General features: G+C 36.9%; 1 protein-coding gene across 1 annotated transcript in view; it reads left to right on the top strand.

The window, feature by feature from the left end:
* Positions 1–20,813, top strand: part of LOC145996771 (uncharacterized) — a 91,913-nt gene that overhangs the window by 55,353 nt on the left and 15,747 nt on the right. The gene's annotated exons all lie outside the window — the stretch shown is intronic.

Raw genomic sequence — 20,813 nt, 5'->3', positions numbered from 1 at the left:
ATATAGGAAAAGAGGAAAACAGGGAAAAGAAAGATATTAAATTGGACAAGAATTTTATTATTATTATTATTATTATTATTATTATTATTATTATTATTATTATTATTATTATTATTACTTTTCTTTAATGTAGCTAACAGGAAAAAGACGCTAAATAAGAAGATAAAATAAAGTGAAATCATGTAGCTAAATACCTTTAAAATTCCTTTAATGATTATGGATATTACCTGTACTACGCACATGTATGAAATACACATCTTATGAAAGTATTAATCTGTTCACAATGCTTAAATAAATACATCTAAATTCAATCCAACACGCACACACAGTATTGTCATATAAAAGAAGTGAACATAGAAAGCTAATTTCACATGCTTTGCACCGAAAAGTACCGTTTTCAATTTTTTCTGGGGCTTATACCAAAACCTTTCTGTAGGCACGCCCTTGATATCGCTAAGGATCATTCTGAAAAAAAAAACGAGAAAAGTATGTGACGTTTCTACAATAATGAATCCCCATTTCATGAAGTACTTCAGGCTTTAACCCTTCTCCCTCTTGGTGCTCAACAAGGGTCGAAATGGAATTGCTCTGTCCTGGATGCAGTGAATGGTGGGCGTTATTAGGCACAAGAGCTGGGGAAAAAAACTAGACCACGAAACATTCCGATACAAGGATGGGCTTTCATTATCAAACGATCTCCGAAGCCTTTTAGCCAATCCGCAGACGAGAGATGGAAGGGGTGTTCAGTGAAACAGGAGAGGGAGAACCTTTGTCTTTGTCAAGGTAGTTCAACACGAGTTTTTTTTTAAAAAACTGAACAACTTTAGTGTTGGTTGGACAGTAGAGAAGACGTGATTCCAAGCATCGTATATACTAAAAAAGTTTTATCCTTGGGTTTAATAGAGCGAAATATATTAATTTTTTTAAAGTTTTCCCTCCATATTCTCCACTTCGAGTGTAGGTGATCAGATACTTTCGTCGGTGTTCGGAAACTTTCTACTATATTCGTTGTGTCGTAAGAGTTGTGCAGATTTTTTCTGTGTTTAGTGACTTTGATAGACATAAATACGTAATGTGGAAAATTTATTGCGAAACATAGTTAATATGAATATTACTTTTTCCTTTATTTTATGCTTTGAAACAATAAAGACAAAAACCTAATTATTTTTCTGAAGAGCATAACTGTAGTATCCCATTTATGCTTCAGTATATCGAATGCTTACTTTTGTGCACATCGTGCATGTATGGCCATGCTTTAATTTACTTAGTTCTCACTTTTTAGACGTCAAAGTAACAACTTGAAGAAAATCGTAGTCTTCCACTTCATCTGAGTGAATGATTTCGTGTATTAGTACAAATCATTGTTATTATATTGTTAATTTTGCTCCAAGTCTGTTCCATATTTCATGAAATCAATTGCGTGATTGTGTTTTTACTTATACAATCCCCACGCATCCCCACTTGACGTAATTTCTCGTAAGCCAATCACAGCTCACAACAACCTCATGAACTCGTCTCTATGTATTCACCTTGCCCCAGCACTGAATCGCTGTTTTATTGGTTTATTTAGAAGTAATTTACTTACCCGTCACCGCGTCTATCCTATTGATTTCTTCCACGCGAATAGTCCCGACTCGTGTCTTCAACGAGCCTGTAAAAAGAAAAGAAAAAATACAATCTTAGAATGGATACAGATTGCATATCAAGTATTCTCAAACATTAAAAAAAATAGGTGTTGCTTCCATTTTTTAAAAGGTAATTACATAGCAAATACTAATACAAAAATCGAATTTAGAGCACTTCATATGTTTCTTTTTTTATGGCGCTTTTCTGGCACTTTTGCCTAATTGCAGCGATGAAGAGGAATTATGATGAAATTGAGGAAAGGGGTCTATGCAGAAACGCCCAGGCCCACACTAGGACTATAACCTAGAACATTCATACGTCTTCCTTTTAGTAAAAAGATCGTATGAGAAGTCGTAGATTTCTTTTGTTTGTGTTTGAATTAAAAATCACGAATAAGAAATCCCCACGAAAAATGACCTTGTTTTTCCTAAAAAAAATTAACTTTTCAACATTATTTTAAAGCTGAAATATGAAATTGAGAGAAAATTCAAGAAGCTTCCATTTTTTAATTTTTCTAAAAGCACTTCTTTCCTGCGGTGGATGGAGAATTGCGCAAGAGATTAACTTACACATTTCCGACCTGTAAGAAACCTAACAATATTGACTAGTATCTTGGACTCTGGCAATCCTCAGACACAAAATTTCCAACACAATATAGGTGGTAGTGGTAACTTAATGGATCTTAATGTAACTCTATAGCGCACTTTTGCATCCAGACACGTCCACTTTTAATTGGTTCAGCTCTTTCTTTAGGAAACTTCTTGGAAGTACTACGTAGTAATCGTGACGATACATCCCATACCAGGATTTATGCAACGAAAATGAAGGGAGAGACTCTGAAAGAAGTAATCACATTCTCGGAATGCTTCTTCATAAACCCAACACCATAATACAAGCAAGTCATCCCCACTCTGGGAAATACGACCTGGATTCCTAAGTAATTAATTAAGGGATAATTGTGGACTTGGTTATTAAAGGATTCCGAGGATGGGGAAGGGAGATATTTTGCTTTCGATGTCTCTTGTATCTTCATCACTTTATGGGGCAATTAGATTAATTACCTCGTGCAACAAGTTCAAGCCGGTGAAGAGGTAAGAGAGCAGTCGTATGACAGGACAAAGACATTCAACATTCCAGAGTCCAACCACTCTTTCTTGCTCATACGCAAGCAAGAGGACGCTTGTACTATTGAAATTTGTAATTCCAAAGTTGTTATCTACGAGCTTTAGATAGTATTACAGTTAATGGATAGAATATACAAGTTGAACAAACCAACTTTCTGATTATTAGATTAAATAATTTTTTTATAAATTAGTAAATGGATATGTAGCTGTAAGAACTGTTTTAGTACCTATTGGACTTCAAGTTCTTAACGCAACAGACGCTACTGCCACACAGCGGCAAAAAAATGCTACACAAACTTGGAATATGGTGTGATGATCGAGTGAAGAATCTGAAATTAAATCACAATCGTCCTTACTTATGCCACTTCAAAATCTGCACATTTATAAAGACTGTGTATGTTATTAAGGGAGACATCGTATGAAGAGTTTGATGAGAGAAAATACATTTCTTATGTGTAGTTACAACGCATCTTTGTCCGTGACTGTATGTAGTACAACCTTGGTTTGAAAAATGCCTATGATTCAAGGTAAGCCGGTAGCCTTACAAATGACTTTGCAGTTTATTTGTTCAAGACTAAATATCACCTGAAGTATATTTCTTGATTTGTGAAAAGACAATCAACCATGTCCATAAACATGCAGTACACTATATTTTTGTAACAGCGATGCTTTATATAATTCAAAAATTTTGAAACATTGCTTTCGGTTGAATGACACCCTTATAACAAACGTATACGTGTATTATTTTTTCTGTAAGTTAAATTATCCATTTACATGAATTTTATTTGAAAAAGATTTAAAAACTTAATTGAAACCTCATTACATAATAATAACAACAATTCGAGTTTATAAATTAAAGGTTAGTTACGCTTGTGAATCAGCGAACAGTTTTCTTTAACAACATCTGAAGAACAAAATACATCTTCATTTCTTTTATAACTGTTTCAATGTCTATAGGTGGGTTTCATGTGACGTTAGGATGCGCGCAGCCGCCATGTTTGCGGCCAATTTTATTTGTTGTTTGCAAAGAGACATCCACCACGTAGCGTTCATTACATCTACACCAACTGCACGTTTGTTTTAAATCACGGATGTCTGTGTTAGTATCTCCCGCCCGCCCGCTTGAATTCCGTAAGCAGTGGCCTCAATCATGGCTGCTCGAAACCAGAATGCAACAGTTTGTGACGTAGATGAGACACACCTATTAACAGCGTGGATTGTTACAGCAAGGCCCATTGAGCGCAAATATACATCATAGTTGCACAGTTTGCTGGGTTATGTATGCAGTTCTGGCTTACTCCTCTGTTTTTTACCAGCGCAGTAATGTGTGTTGCCTAACACTATGGCGGTGGTTGAAGTTGCCTTAGAATTAGGCAACACACATAACAACTTCAGGATCTAAGTATCCAATTATTATTGTCGGGGACTACATCAAAAAGCCGTCAAGTTTAAGTTTGAGTTTCAAATCCACTTTATGCACAGGCAGGCTAATCGGGACTGGACCTGTAGTTTCAATGTGCGATCCGAACCACTATGAGCCTCCTCCAGGTGTCAACGAAACTGCGTTAAATATGTTCGTTCATAACATATCCAAAAACAAATAAAGTGAATTGTGTTTTTATGCAAACAATAATGAATTTATGATGGTGGTAAAAGCTCTGTATAATAATAATGACAATCTGATTGTAAGATACTACGTTTATTTATGTATATAATATAATATATCCCGTGGCTCTACAGCCCTTAAGGGCCTAGGCCTACAAAACAAAGCCCTTAATTTTGAGTTTCAAGTCAACTGTATGCAAAGACAGGCAAATCTGGACTGAACCTGCGTTATAATGTGAGATCCGAACAACCATGTGTCTCCCCCAGGTCTCAAGAAAAGCCGGTAAATATGTTCGTTACAACTTATGCAAATACATTTAAAATTAGTTGTATTTTTATGCAAACAATAATGATTTTATGATGGTGGTAAAGGCTGTAACCTATATAACAACAATAATAATAACTATAATCTGGATGTAAGATACAACGTTTGAGACTAAACAAATATCAGTGAAATAAACAACAAACCTCTTATACAAAGTTCCACACCTATAGATAGTAAAGTTTGTGGTAGAACTTTCCCTTCAAATTTACTCTTCTCTCCCCGTAATGCAATTCTGTTTCCTCCAACGGGTCTCTCGTATCATTATGCGAGGATGCCAAGTATAAATCGCCAACGCACCCTTTCCATAAGCTTGCTCGACGATTCCTTAATGAGCCCACTTGGCATGCGGCTCGCAGCAGATACAACTGGATTTAGAGGAGCAATCTGTCACGTGCTCACTTCCCGCGCGATTTCGTTGCGGTCCGCGCTGAAAAGTGGAAACTTCTGTCTGTCTTCGTAATAGGCTCTTAAAGACACATTATTCTCCAATGGGGGCACCGCATACATAGTGTGGATCGTTTGTACAGTCAGAAGAAATTTTGTGTCGTTTTGAAATCATTAATGTTCACGCTGACATCTACACAGTTTTATACTTCTTATTAAAAAACAATATTTCAGGCAGAGATAGTATTGTTACTGACTCTTACACGGTCGTCTCGACTAACTCTAATCTCGTTCTCATCTCGATCTTATCTTGAGTATTGAAATAATAGTTTCAGAGATGTTAAAAAAAAATACTTTCGAAATCAAATTAAAAAACAGCATGGTACGAAAGTAACTCCCTCTCCCATTTCGATTTTACATAGGTACCCTATGTCTCGTTCTCGTTATGCTCTTCAAGAATTCCTCGACATTATTATGATTCTTCCTTAAAATAATGCACTTTGTTAATATTCAATAATTTCCAAAAGGTGCATTTCTAATCACTTAAAGAAGATCGTTACGTCATAACTCTTTAACGAAATTACCATCAAGATCCAATCAATGCAGTTATTTAAGATATGGATCCACCTAGAGATGTACAAAGCATCCCAGGAGAGGAGCTTTATTTCTGGTACCGGAAAGAGAAGATAAATTATTATGCAATGATTACACTGGGGAACAAAAAAATATTTTATTTTGCGGCATAAAGTTTAATAACAGTTTCAGCACACAAAACAGCTGTTATTGACAATTGTATGATTGGTTCAGTTGAATTGACTCCAGGTATAAAAATAAACACACCATGGAAAATATAGGAGGTAAAATTACTCTACGCTTTTCTCGGTAATATCAAAATTTGATAATGGGCTGAAATTCCCATAATAAACTTATTTATTTATTTGTAAATTGTTGCTAGGCAACTTATGAAGCATTGCTAGGCAATATATCGGACACTCAACAAACCTTAAGGAAGAATACCAAAACATAAAAATGGTTTTAGAAAAAAATTGAAAAAAAGTCCTTATAGATTTGCTTGTTAAAAAACTAAAAAATCTCAATCTTGCTAAGCAATTTATTAAAAGTATAGTTGGATTATTACTACAGAGAAAAAATTATGTTCGTTACGGTCATCAACTTTCAAATGGTCGCACAACTAGTCAAGGACTTCCGCAAGGTGCGGTGTTAAGTCCAACATTATTTAATGTGTATACTTACGATCTTGGCAAACAAGTATTGAAGTATGCTAGATTACTGCAATATGCAGATGATATTGTTATATACAAAAGCAGCAAGAATCTATCTGATGGTATAGAGAAAACACAACTGGCTTTAAACGAATTATGCACATGGTGTGGTAACAATGGCATAAACATGAACGTAGAAAAATCATCTGTAGTTGTGTTCCATAGAAAAAGATTACTAACTCCAGTTGTGTTAGACATTAATGGATCACATATAAAACAAACTAGGACACACAAATTTCTTGGTATTATGTTGGATGATAAATTGAAATGGAAAGCACAAGTAGAACACATGGAAGAAAAGGCGCTTAAGGCGTTTAACATTATAAAATGTCTCACAGTCAAGAAAAAGTGGGGAGCAGATCCTAGACTACTCCACATTGTTCACAAGCAAATGCTAAACTCAAGATTAGAATATGGTTCTTTCTTGATTAACAATAATCTAAATTGGGCATTTGGGAAAATATCTTCAATACAATATCATAGTTTAAGTAGAATCTTTGGTCTATGGAAAGGAACACCGAAACAGGCTACGTTTGTTGAAGTAGGAGAACCACCATTTCATCTACGGGCACAATATCTTGCTAGAAAATTCTTAATGAAAAAGATGTCTTCCATATCCAGTGCGATAATACCAAAATTATCACTTTTACAAGCCTTAATGTCATCAAACCGTACAGCTAAATATAAATTAAATCTTCCAATCTTATTCACAGCATACAAGTCGATTAAGGATTTCATACCGAAAGTTATTAGATTTTCAACGTCTCCGTGCTTTACGACAGACTATTTTAAATTAGCAACAATACTTCCCGTTCACTTTCCTCCATATCCAGATAAAGATACACGAACGTCAATGCCAAGTATGGTGAATAACATATTCATGGAATATGTACACTCTGTAGTACATGAATATTTTTACATAGTATATACAGACGCATCAAAGTTCGCAACTGGTAACACTGGAGCTGCAATATATTGCAATAATCTAATGGAATACAAAATCTACCCATTACCAGCAGAATTTTCAATATTCACGGCGGAAGCGTTTGCTATTCGTCAAGCATTGTTGTATATACAGGAGAAAAACCTCAAGAGGGTAGTGATAGCCACTGATTCAGCGTCAGTCTTACACTCCCTGGGATCGATAACAGCTGATTACTATGTAGACTGGTACATTGTTAACATAAAAATTTTATATCACAAACTAACCAACTCAGGATACAGTATTTCTTTTGTCTGGACTCCTGGGCATACATCCATAGAAGGAAACCACATAGCAGATACATTAGCCAAGTACGCAGCTGAAGAATCAAGTCACCGATCGCTTCGGATCAAATTTTCTGCAAAAGCGTTCGAGTCGCATGCTAAAACAGAATTGTTGAGAAGTTGGCAGAAACAATGGACAATTACAGGGAAGAGTAATGGGAAAAAATATTATTCAATTCAACCACTTATACCTAAAGAACCTTGGTATCAAGACATTAACCTCTCAAGAAACTCTTTAACAAGTCTTCTTAGATGTCGGCTAAATTACACCCTAGCACCTAAAGACCTGTATACTAGGAACATTGTTCAATCCCCAATCTGTCAGTGTGGTGCAACTGAAGGAACACCTGATCACATTATATTTGAATGTCTTTGGCAGTACTTTTGAGGAACCCAACGAAGAAAATAATATATGTACTTAAAAACTATATTGTGAGAGAAAATATTATATTATAAAATTATGAAATGGTAAAATTATGAAATTGTAAAATTATAAAATGTAAAACAAATGTAACTGGTGCATAGCAGCAAAGCTACAACCAAATATACATTTATAAAAATAAAAATAAAAAATTGAATATGCTGAACATAAGTGGCTCGTGTGTGTAGATTTGAAGATGGTGATTTTTTTACTAGGACAGCAAAGTGGGTACACAAACTATCCCTGTTTCCTATGTTTGTGGGATAGTCGTGCTAGAGAAAATCATTGGACGATAAAAGTTTAGCACCCAAGGGAAAATATTAGTGGGAAAAGCTAATATCATTCATGAACCGCTGATAGATAGGGACAAAATCATCCTTCCGCCACTACATATTAAACTTGGGTTGATAAAACAGTTTGTCAAGGCCTTAGATACAAGTGGTGATTGTTTCAAATATATATGCCACACTTTTCCAGGACTAAGTATTGAAAAATTGAAGGCAGGAATCTTTGACGGACCACCACAAATTCGTACACTCATAAATGATGCCAATTTTACAACTTACATGTCTTACATCGAATCTGAGGCCTGACTGAGCTTTGTGTCCGTCGTCAAAAACTTTTTGGGGAATCACAGAGCAGAAAAGTACCCCGATATAGTTGGAAATATGTTGAAAAATTTTGAGAAATTGGGAGCTAATACGTATGAGTGTGAAGATACATTTTCTACATAGCCACATTGACAGATTCCCTGAGAACGTTGGTGATTTTAGTGAAGAACGGGGAGAAAGGTTCCATCAGGATATAAGGATAATGGAAGAAAGGTACCAGGGACGGTGGGATCGCCACGTGAAGGCCGACTACTGTTGGAGCCAGGCACGTATCCAGAGGGGGGGCTTAGGGGGCTCAAGCCCCCCCCGAAAGTTTTAGGTTTACATTAGATAAAATGAGATTTTTGGTTTCTTGTGATGTGAAATAAAATAATGTGACGATAATTTAAGGAGAGAAATAATTATCGAGGCAAGACGGAGAATGTTCCGTAACCCTGTTATTGATAATAGCACGTATCCAAGATGGGGCACAGGGGGCTCGACCCTCTCCCCAAAAAATTTTTCAGTTTACATTAGATAAAATTAGGTTTTTGGCTTCTTGAATAATGTGAAAATAATGTAAGGAGAGAAATAATTATCGAGGCAAGATGAAGCATGTTTTATAACGCTGTTATTGTTAATAGCACGTATCCAAGGTGGAGATGAGGTGGCTCGAGCCCCCCTCAGGAAATTTTTCAATTTACACTAGATAAAATTCGATTTTTGGTATCTTGAATAATATGAAGATAATAAATTTATAAATCTGAGAGAAATAATTATCGAAACAAGACGGAGAGTGTTCTATAACCTTATTATTGTCAATAGCACACGCATCCAAGGTGGGAATCAGAAGGCTCGAGCCCCCCTTCAGAATTTTTTTCTGTTTACACTAGATAAAATTAGGATTTTGGCTTCTTGAATAATGTGATGATAATTTGGGAGAAATAATTATCGAGACAAGACGGAGAATGTTCTATAATCCTGTTATTGTTAATAACACGTATCCAAGGTAGGGTTGAGGAGGCTGGAGCATCCCCCCCCCCCCAAGGAAATTTTTTATTTTACACTAGATAAAATTAGGTTTTTGGCTTTTTGAATAATGTGACGATGATTTAAGGAAATAGACAATTATCGAGGCAAGACGGAGAATGTTCTATAACCCTGTTGTTGATAATATTGCACGTAAATTTTTCTTGCGCTTTCGGTGTGGTCGCAGCGCACTAGAGCACTATGTAGAAACTTGTCAGCATTTGGAAGCTGCACAACAAAGGTAGCGCCTAACGTAGGGCGATTCGTTGTAATTTCTAATCTTTGGAAGGCGGGAGAGGGTACGTTCTTGAATTAGAGAATGAGCCAACTACTGGCGATATTAACGAATCGTTTTATCTGCGGAACGTTCTAGAATATAATGAGGATATAAATACGCGGATTCAATTTTTCGGTTGATCTGTACAAAGAATTGGTTAATGAGATTTCAGAGGTAAGTGTGACAATTCATACAGTCGATTAGTGATCAGTCAGCGTCCTCTGGTTGCTTTATAAGATATAGTGATTCGAAAATGAAGACATTGACGACAGCAGAACTTCCGGGGCCTCAGTGTAGTGCTAGTTCGGTTCGAGGGCCGAAGAGATCAAGGCCTGTCTCTCTCTCTCTCTCTCTCTCTCTCTCTCTCTCTCCCTCTCTCTCTCCCTCTCTCTCTCTCTAAAGTGAATATTTCAGCAGTACCGGATATTGGAGTGGTTTATTAAAACAGAAATAAGCTGCATAGATCAACTGAAAATCAAAGTTTTGAGTGATGATTTAGTTTATCCAGAACTAAATTTCGTACACGCAGTCCGAGAATTTCATGGTATAAAAAAATACTTTGTTTAAGCCTACTGGGTTCGAAACACATTCAAACACTTAACTACCATAAAGAGACAGCCGAAAATTTTATAAATGTCGAGAAGAGAAAGCAAGATGTTGCATATGTAGACATTTTAGGTGGAAATTGCAGGCTCTACTAGGACCCGAATCAGGGCTCTACCAACTGAGCCACCTAGTCATCCTTGACTTCAACCGATTTTTCGTTAAAATGTCTACATAGTACATGTCCTGTGTATATTAAATCGTAAGGTGTTGCCTGTATAATGAACAAGCACAGAAAATATAGGAGAGAGAAGAAAACTGAAGAGCATTCCCACTGGTTGAGGATAATATTTTTCTGTGGTTAACAAGAGCTACTACTTCGAGGTGACAATGACTGGGCCCTAATATGGGAGATTTCACGCCGTGTCGCCTGAATATTAGGTTTGTGCGGCCTTTTGTGTCGCTACGGTGTGAAACGTTGCTGTTGATTGGCCCATTCCAATCGACATGTATCGCGTGTCCCTTCGGTCTGAAACCTTCCTAAGTCTTGAAAATCCAAGTCACAAGGATGGAAAATTAGGGCCTTGTTAAGGTTAGGTGTGAAGGCAGGCAGGCGACAGCACCCTAAAGGATCATATTCAAACCTGCAGGAAGAACGCATCTTACTTCAATCTCCAATACGATGATAAAAACTTCTGGTGAGTTCATTTTAAAAAATGTGTCCGAGATAAAGAGAGGCGTGCCCAGGGTTTTCGGAAGGGAGAGGGGTTACGCATACTATTTTTGGTTGTCAGTCCTGATTTTGCCATTTTTTTCCTGTCTTTGACGTTCCTCTTTTTTCATTTTTTTTAAAAAAAAGGAATACTGGGTCAAATGGGGTTATGACCTCACCAACCCTCTCTTGGGCACGTCGCTGGAGATAAATGAGTAAGCATTTGATCATACTGGGAGACGAAACATTAGATGTGTTGGGAAAGGAAGGGTTTTCACTGTGCATTAATTGTTTCGTGATCCACTTGTATTCGAGAAGACTTCCTTTGTTTCGTGCCGATATATGACAAGACAGCAGAAGCTGTGAGAGGCATTTTTGAACACTTGTGAGTGAGTGCTAAGGCCTGAATCTGAACAATTTGGTGTGTTTCGGCTTTTATAAGAGCTGCAAACATGGGAGGACAAGACACTTTAGTAGTGTTCAGGCTCGAATCAGGGAGAAATATTCGAGAGCTGTCTGCGTCCAGTTCGCAGCCCACAATTTGAATATCGCGTTCTCTAGTGGATTGTCTATCCCGTGCATGTGTAACAGCTACGTAAAAACACTCAAAGACACCATAGACGTTTTTATGCCTGATGAGAAGAAATGGACAAACACACATACTGAGATGGTTCCGGCACACAATGTTAATGCATGGAAACAGAGGAGTCGAGGGGTAAAAAATGTTCCGATTTCACGTTCTGATTAAAATGACAGCCTTACAGTGGCGACGATTTTGGGGATAGTTGCTCCCCATTTTTTATTTTCTTGCCTCAACATTATGGCCTCTTAATGTTAAGCCTTGTCTACCAAGAGAAAGTAAACTTTGCTTGCAACGCCCTCCGCACCCCCCCTCCCCCGTTTTGGAAGCCAATTGCCACCACTGGTCTTGCACATACAATTGTGAGGTTCTTACATCCCTTAAAAAAATGGTGTTGAGCCCCCCCCGAAAGGAATTCCTGGATACGTGCCTGGTTGGAGCTTACAGAGGGATTGTCCTCAAAAGCAATACAGCAGGAAATCGTATAGAAAACGTTTCACATATAGTTTGTTACTTCATTGTGTACATATTTTTTTAATTATTTTGATCATAGGCCTATATAAACTTATTTTTATAATAAAGATTGTAATCACAAAAAGAAATATTAAATTGTTGTTGGAAGTTCATTTATATGTATGTCTTATGTTTCCGCCATTTTGGTTTAGTTGCATTTATTTCATAAATTAGAGCCAATTCAGGAAATATATTATTATATCATTATTCAGCAGCATGAAATTGCCCTAAATTAGCTCTCAAACACTGTGCCGCAATTTCACTGTTCCCCAGTGTTAGTGGTGGTATCACAGTGACTGCTAATATCCTTGATTGATCGAGTTACGTGCCTACAAGGGTTAAAATGGAATACATAGGAAAACGAATATGGTTTGTTTCAAGGCAGTGTTGAGAGGGGTTGTAAATTGTCACCAAATAATTTTCACAGCTATTTGAGTTGTCTAACATTAAGTGTTATAAACCAAAGTAATTTTAGATTATTTCAAACCAACACTAAACTTCTTAGTCACGAACGTAAGTGTTTTGCGACGAGCCATATGGAAAGGCCACTCAACTTAAATTAATCACAAAGAGGCTAATTCATACACACGGTTCTGTGCTCCAACGCCGTGTATCAGCGAAACGAGGTCCTTCGAGGCTTGTATAGACGAGGCCGAAAGCGGGACTGTCTTGTTCGAAATTTCTGTGAATTAGAGCAATAATTCTCAACCGATCCCGACAATTTTACGCGTAAATATCTTCCTACTTTTTAAAACTTTGTGCATTAATTAATATGTACCCTTGAAATTAAATATTAATAAATAAATTATGGAATAATCATAAAGAGTAATAATTCGATTAAGAACACGGTTTTTAACGAATATAACATTAAGTTTAAAATAGTTGTTAACCAAGGAGGTGATTTATTGTAGATGTTTTAATATAGTCAAAAAATGTTGTTTTTTGTTTGTTGTGATATTTTTTTCTTGTAATTCTTGTATCTATTAGACTCGTGCTCGTTCGTTTGGTATCGTCTTCATCCAGCCATCCCTACATGAAACAAACAATGCAATCCACTAGCGCTTAAAAATCAACACCCCCACACCACGCTTCGCTCCCTTGCGTCACAACTCGTTACAGCGCTGCTAAGAGTAAGATTTACTTTTAATGAAAAACGCCCCTACTTCAATTACAGGCAGGTCAACAAATTCCTTTCCTTGGGTTTAGTCCTCTGGCCGTTTTAGACGAAAACGTCTGTTTTAGCATTTTAACTAACACAAATGTTTACACTATCATACGACTTTACACAAAGTATTGGGATGGCAGGAAAAATTAAAATCATTAAACTATTTAATTAGCCGAATAAGTGTAAAAGCAACGTAAAATAACAGAAATTGAAAGAATATGTTATGTAATAGGCTTACAAAGCGCAGCCGTACAGTGGGATCCATGAGTATTACCTTGCAAATTGTCCATCACCATGTTCGTGCAATTTATTTGACCCATAACAGCTTCAAGCATTAAAAGAAAACTCAAAACAAGCTGTTGACAACTTCTTCACCAGCATACATAAAAATTCATCGCTTAAAAACACATAGGATGTAAGAGAAAAATTAATGAAAATAGTCATGGACAATTTGCACGGTGATACTCATGGATCCCACTGCAATAATATCATAGTGCATAGAGGACATAAAGGAGAATTAAACGTATTGCTCATTTCGGGTTCATTTCAACACTATGAAGCATTAGATAACTGTATATTATATCCTGTTTGTATGAAACCACGGCATATATTCATGGTTGCTATTGGCAGGGGGTGCCATCCAGCCCGCAAGGCCAATGACGCGTTCCCCCTATCATTTCACAATCCCCATAAAGTATCATATTTAGCTACGTGTAATTACAACAGTGTGTCTATTACTATCCTATAATCCAGAATTTCCTATCTGGGGGTTGTAAGTTCGTGTTTAGGCAAAGTAAGTGGTTTGAGTTATTTGAGCCTTTTTAAAAAATTAAGGGGATGTTGAGGAAATTTGGGAGGAGGTGCTAGGTGCTAAATCACTGCTATTACTGGAAGGGTTTTTTTTTGGTTTAATGAGCACTTTACTTGATGTGCCGCCCATTAAATTCTTCAGTTTCTTCAACTAAAAAATTAAATATGGTGCACCTAGTAACAAAAGTAAATTAGTTAGGAAATGTATTCTGATTCCCCCTCACCCGCCTCATCTCACATATCGCTGCATTGTGCCAATGTGTAATTCCTTTACACCTAATCGCCGCCACTACGTGCAATGATATTGTTTACATCGTGCGCTATTGTTTTATTTATCAAATCCCACAGGAATAGTAAATGTCAGTGGCAATCATGAATCTATACCGCGTGGTTGCATACATACAGAATAGAAAATTAATGCTTTAGAGGGCCCGCACCATAAACTAACTTTAGCTCATCTCTTTCCAACCAATCCTTATTAAACGACAGAGCAAGAGAGAATGTCACCAATCACATAGCTTGCCTGGATACAGTTTCTCTCTTACGCGTCCCAGAAGCAAGGCATGCTGTAGTCGTGCACAGAGAGCGATCGCACATTTTCACAGACGAGCCGCACCAGTGTTTCTCCCCCTTCAAAACCGCCGCTTCGGCCACAAAACCTCGTTACAGCGTTCCGGTACGAAGGTAACGAAATTGGACCCAACGGTGTTTTGTCATTCTAATACCAGATGGCGTTGAAGTTCTTACAAGAGAAATGACTCGTTATTATGATTAGACTTCAAGAATTGTTAAATTAACAAAACTAATAACTAGAGAACATCGATAAACTTTGTTTTTATTTAGATTAATACAACAATATTTCGCCGGCTGAGTACTATGATGTTGTGTGTCCATCTACACTAACTTTTCAAAAAACATTGGGTGGGTTCAAATACTTGAGTTCTAAGTTCACAAAAATCTCACAAATTCTCCCTTCCATAGGCGCAAGGCACTTTGTCCCCTCCCAAATTCCTCAAGAAGTATATACATTATACATAACAAAATATTGTTCTCACTCTTCCCCCCCCCCCCGCCTCAATATTTGTATGAAGTTGGCACTCTTTTATGTATTATGATATTAATGCACATCAACAATGCATCTTTATTTTTTTAAAAAATCTGTTACATAATGATTTCAATAAGCAGTCTACCACGAATCACAATAACGAATATATTAATAATAACACGGCAAATTATTGGGTGGGCTCGGACTCCACGGCCCCACATAAGTTGGCGCCACTTTTGACGTATGTGGATTTTGAATGCACTGCACGATTTGCGCAAACATTTTATTAATGTTGATAATTCACACCACTTGATTAACGGTGTGAATGGTATTAATGATTAGCCTGTGTTTTCTGATTTTACTGTTTTGTGAGAAAAGTATTTAAAAAAAAACTTAACCCATGGTACAACAGGCCGTAAGAGCAGTGTGACCAGGGCCTACTTACCGACTGGCCGAGACTTGAACTTGCGCCTAAGTATTTACATGTCTTAAAGATCCTCTAAGAAATAATAGCCTATGTGTGTTGCAGGGAAATGAAAAATAATAATTTTATTATACATCTTAAAGCTTTTGTAAACCAAGAAATAATCGTTAAAATATTCAATTCAGACTTGGTAGGTCGCCATGTGTTTTCAAATGCCGGATGTAGCTCAATGGTTCGGAGAGTTTGGAGATCTGGTTTAAATTGTTTTTGTTTGCAGCACTATCTGAATGCATTCAAACTTTTCTACTCTTTTTTTTTTCAATGATAAAACTTGACATCTTTCTTCGCCTTTATAAGATTCTATTATACTTAGAAGTGGCTTCATAACTTCGACAAAGCAAAACGTAATGATCTGATTGAAATCTAGACGACATGCGAGTTGGACAAAGGTTCTCATAGCTTCAGATTACAAAGAAAAGGTAACAAACACAGAATATAAATTTGGTTACCTTTTCTTTATAATCTGTAGACCTCAAACCAAAAGTTACTACAGATTTTCACTTTGACTAAAAAGATTGGCATAATTTTTGTATGGTTTCGCAACACTGCTTTACTTCAGTGATTTCGCATGCAGCATAATTCAAAACTAAATTTAAACTATGGCTTGCATTGCTTAGTGAACATATCTCGCGTTTTTCTCTTTTCTCGTGTTAACCCTTAACTATCATGTTGTTTTTTTGGTTACACAATTACTATGGTGTAGTCAAAACTGAACCCGATTTTTTGAAACTTACTGAGGATGGACTACGTATTTTTTGAAGGTTCTAATTGACGTGACCATTCTTTGTATCTTTAAAAAGGCAGAAAAGTATAATAAATTATCAATCTGTACAAAAGGGTCTATTTTTGAAACACAGTAAAAAAGTAACACATTTTTCCAAACGAAATTCAAACCCTTCTTTAAGTATACGTAACATAATGGATACCCACTATGACAATGAAATTATGCTCAAGTATTGTTGTAATGGTAGTAAACTTAGAAGAATAGTAATCAGATTAATGTATTATAGTAAAGAACATGACATACATGTTTTCGATATAAGGAAAAAAATATATATTCCTGGTAAAATGTACCACTACACAATAATTTCCTCTTCACTCACAATATTAAAAGACCAACTTTTAAACCCCCAGGACATTTCTCAGATATGGAGGGAGCATGAGAATGTGCCTTCCTTACACACACTTATAGCATATGTGTCACACACACATGGTCATTAATTTCTGAGTGCATCAAGGACACTATGTTCACTTTCGTTGTCACTTTCCTCCACGTTTACATTTGCAAAAGTCACTACTTGAGACGCTCGCCAATGTCTGACTGTTGTAAAAATGTCAAACTATCTCAGTCAGTTAAGCGCCTGGACATGTTTTTACAGAAAGGATCACATGATCAGAAAGTAAAAAAGGCTACGCAACTACTATTGTGAGGTCTCGTATGACCCCTAACCGTTATTTCACCACAACAGTTGTCACTATCTGCACGAGTTGTCTGCGCTCTGCAAGCACACGGCCTGCATTGAGAATAGAAGACGGCACTTTACGAACAGAAACGCTTTAAGCGGCAAACAAAAAAATGCTTTGGGTGGAGTCAGCAGTGACTCCACCATAGTAGTTGAGGGTTCACCATTATAAATCCCGAACATACGAGGTGCACCATCATAAGTTTGGCTTCGGCATTTACTTAACGAAAGCTCTTTTCCGAATATAGATGCGCCTTGATCTTTGTATTACTTGCTAAAGTTGTGAAGGAAATGTGTTTATACTTTATTTTGAACAGATTAAAAAAGGAGCCACAAGATAAAGATAACGGGAGGGGGAGGGGGGGGAGACATGAAAAATTAAATGGGTAAATTTGTTTAAGCAAGTGATCGTGAAAATTTGCATTAATGTTGTACATGAGAAATACGAGAATAATGTGTACTCTTTATCGGGCCCTGCGGGTACGCCCCTGACTTATACTGTACGAATACATTGCCAGCAAAACTGCACGAGCGATACAATTGTTTGAAGCTGCATTCCGCTTGCATCACTCTGCTGCCATCTATCATGTAAAATTGAACTAATCTCTCCCCGTCATTAGTTAGACACAGGAAGGAATCAGTTGCTGAGTGGGTACATTAACCTATGACCTGCAATCAAGCGATGAAAAGAAACCTATTACTGCCACTCTGCGCATCATTTCAACTAGGGAAAGAGCTTTTCAGCAACGGAAGTGCAGCTTAGAACGATTGACAAGCTTGGTGCGAGTATGCTTTCTATTATAATGGATATACAAGATATTCTTGACAATGGGCACGTGTTAAAAAGAACATGAACATTTGGCGATGATAACGCCTATAGTTAAGCATGAGCTTAACCTGTGTTTGTATGCATCGAGTTACATTTTCAAGTGAGTACAACTGTAGCTAGTTATTTTTTTAAATGATTAACTGTAACAGTACCGGATCTATAAACAGCAAAACCCCGCAGTGCGGAGGGAGATTGAGGAAACCTGTAGGGGGTCCTTGGTATGCCCCTTACATTCTCAAATATGAGTATGTCAAATAATAAATGTTGTAAGTCGTCCAGCACTGCAGAGTAAAGAAGAAAATACCACCTAAATATTGTAAAGTGAAAGGATTTATTATTTGTTTTAGGTTTCCTGACATGTAATAGTTTCTGGGTTAATAACTTCTGTTAATAATCCATACCACAGACTAAAATTAATTTATTTATAATCACGAGTATTTCTTCTCTAGCTATGTAGTGCGGCCTGCTGCTTGGGACTCTACGTACACATGAGGAAAGACGTGGAAACGAGTCTTATGGTTCGAGTCCTCATTGGAAACGCCAGTTCTGTATCTTTCACACAGCTGGAGAGGAAGCCGACAGGACGCGTATCTTGTTACCAGCCAGCACCAGTGTTGCCACATGGAGGGAAATTTCCCTTTTTGAAGGGAAATTTTGAGCTAATTTTACGTGAAAAGGGAAATTCGATGAAAAATAGCGAATTTTCAGGGAAATTTTACGACAGACTCAATATTAATTATATTAAACATTATAAGAGATTCCAGTTTTGAAAATGAGATTTTTTAAAAAAAAAAAAATTGTCGTATACCTACTTTGTTCTGAGAGGAAGGGTGGAATTTGGGTTGATCCACATCTGGCTACCGTTTGGGGCTGGAGGTTATTGACCATTCACCCTTATGTCCCGGCTTTGGGAGTGGGTGGCTAATTGCAAAGATGGGGATGAGTGATGATATGATGAAATTTATGAATGGACACTCACACACAGCCATCCCAGGCCGGGATTCGAACCCGGGACCACTGGCGTCGTACCATTTCAAAGTTAAATTATTTAACATTTTATACATACATACGAACATGGATCAACGATAATATTTATTATTATTATTATTATTATTATTATTATTAATTCTTTAGATGAAGGGAAAAAATGGGCGAAAAAGGAAAATTTTACCCCTTGCAAAGGGAAATTGTGCTTACAGATTGTGGCAACACTGGCCAGCAGCTGTTTTTTTTTCTTTTTTCTTATAAGCTCTGTTGTCACTTTTACCTGCAGTGTTTAGACACCCACTATTTAACTGCGACGTTATTACTCCTAAGGTTTCTACATTGCATAAAGAAATAGCACAGCACAATGACACAACCTAGCAAAGATAACGCAACCGCAGCTTCACGTTAAGAAATCTCTAATGAAACTGAATTGGTAACATCTCATTTACTCCACGTGGACTTGACAAGTACTGTCAGTTCCTAAAACTGACGCTATTGGTGCGAAAGGTTTGAGGGGAGGATTTTCTGGGCTCCACGTGGACTTGACATATAGTTGTCAGAGGAAAACTGTTTTTTCGGAACATTGTTTGAAGTAAAGTGGCGTTCCAATGAGGATTGGGACTTTACTAGAAGTCTATCACAGCGGTGCAAGGGACGAAAAACTAGTGGATGGAACCCAGATTTCTCTCGCTGTAAAAGCCAAGTTTCGTACAGTACCTGCAAACTTCACAATTGTCGCGGAAGAAAAAAAAATACAAAACCAACTAACCAACGATCTGTAAGCAACGAAATATTTGCAATTCAGACAATGTAAAAAGTTCAACATAGATTTTAATGTAATAATTTGTTCACTTGTGGTTACACACGGCAGTATGGCATCCGTATCGTCCTTATGAGCGGCCTCCTTTCTCTCACTGTCTCTCGCATTGATACAAGAGGAACTTTACCTCTTTCCATCCGAATTTAGACATGGTGAGTAAATTTCTTACAACTTAACGCTATTTCCAATGGTGGCGATAAGGACCCTGCAGAGCCCTAGATGAAACATAAAATGAAAATTAATATGAAATATCATTGACTGTGATCAAATTAATAGTTTATTAATCAAGAGGTTCCAATTTGTTTGTCGAGTGTGAAAGAAATACTTTATATCAATAAAACACGAACACAGTTCTAACAACGCGTACAATATTTCACAAAATTATATAACCCTGCTACTTTGCAAGAATTTAGGTTCCACAGCAAGAAAAGTTCGTATCGTTGTGTGTATTCATCACAATGTAGGTAAGAGGTAACTATTATTGTTAATATTATCATATCAGATTTTGTTATTTATTTTGGCTTTGTATACATGTCGAAGTTATGGCTAAAATGCCTATTCTTCCACTTTCGAATATTAACTGATTGTTTATGGTCGTTGAATTGTTTTGTGTGTAAAAATGTGAGATATTGGAAACTGCAGGAAAAAGTTATGTAGCTAGTTTTATGTAGGGCCAACTTATTCAGTTCTGTAGGGGTCTCAAAGTAGGCATCGCCGCCACTGTGTATTGCCAAGCGTTTTAACATAACACACTTGTCTTTATCAAGGAAGACGGTAGCATAAACTTCCATTTCTGAATTCGGTAATTATGCGATAAGGCCCGAACACCTCTCACTCGTTTATTTCGTTAATTTTAGCATTGATACTTACCTATTCTGCATTGCGGAAGATTCTTTAAGGTGAAGTTATGCCTTTTTCCATAAAATAGTGTC

Source organism: Lepisma saccharinum, chromosome 13 (genome assembly GCF_977018435.1).
Source record: "Lepisma saccharinum chromosome 13, izLepSacc3.1, whole genome shotgun sequence".
Lineage (NCBI taxonomy): Eukaryota > Metazoa > Arthropoda > Insecta > Zygentoma > Lepismatidae > Lepisma > Lepisma saccharinum.
Note: the sequence above shows the minus strand (reverse complement) of the source record. Positions and strands in the feature narration are given on the sequence as shown.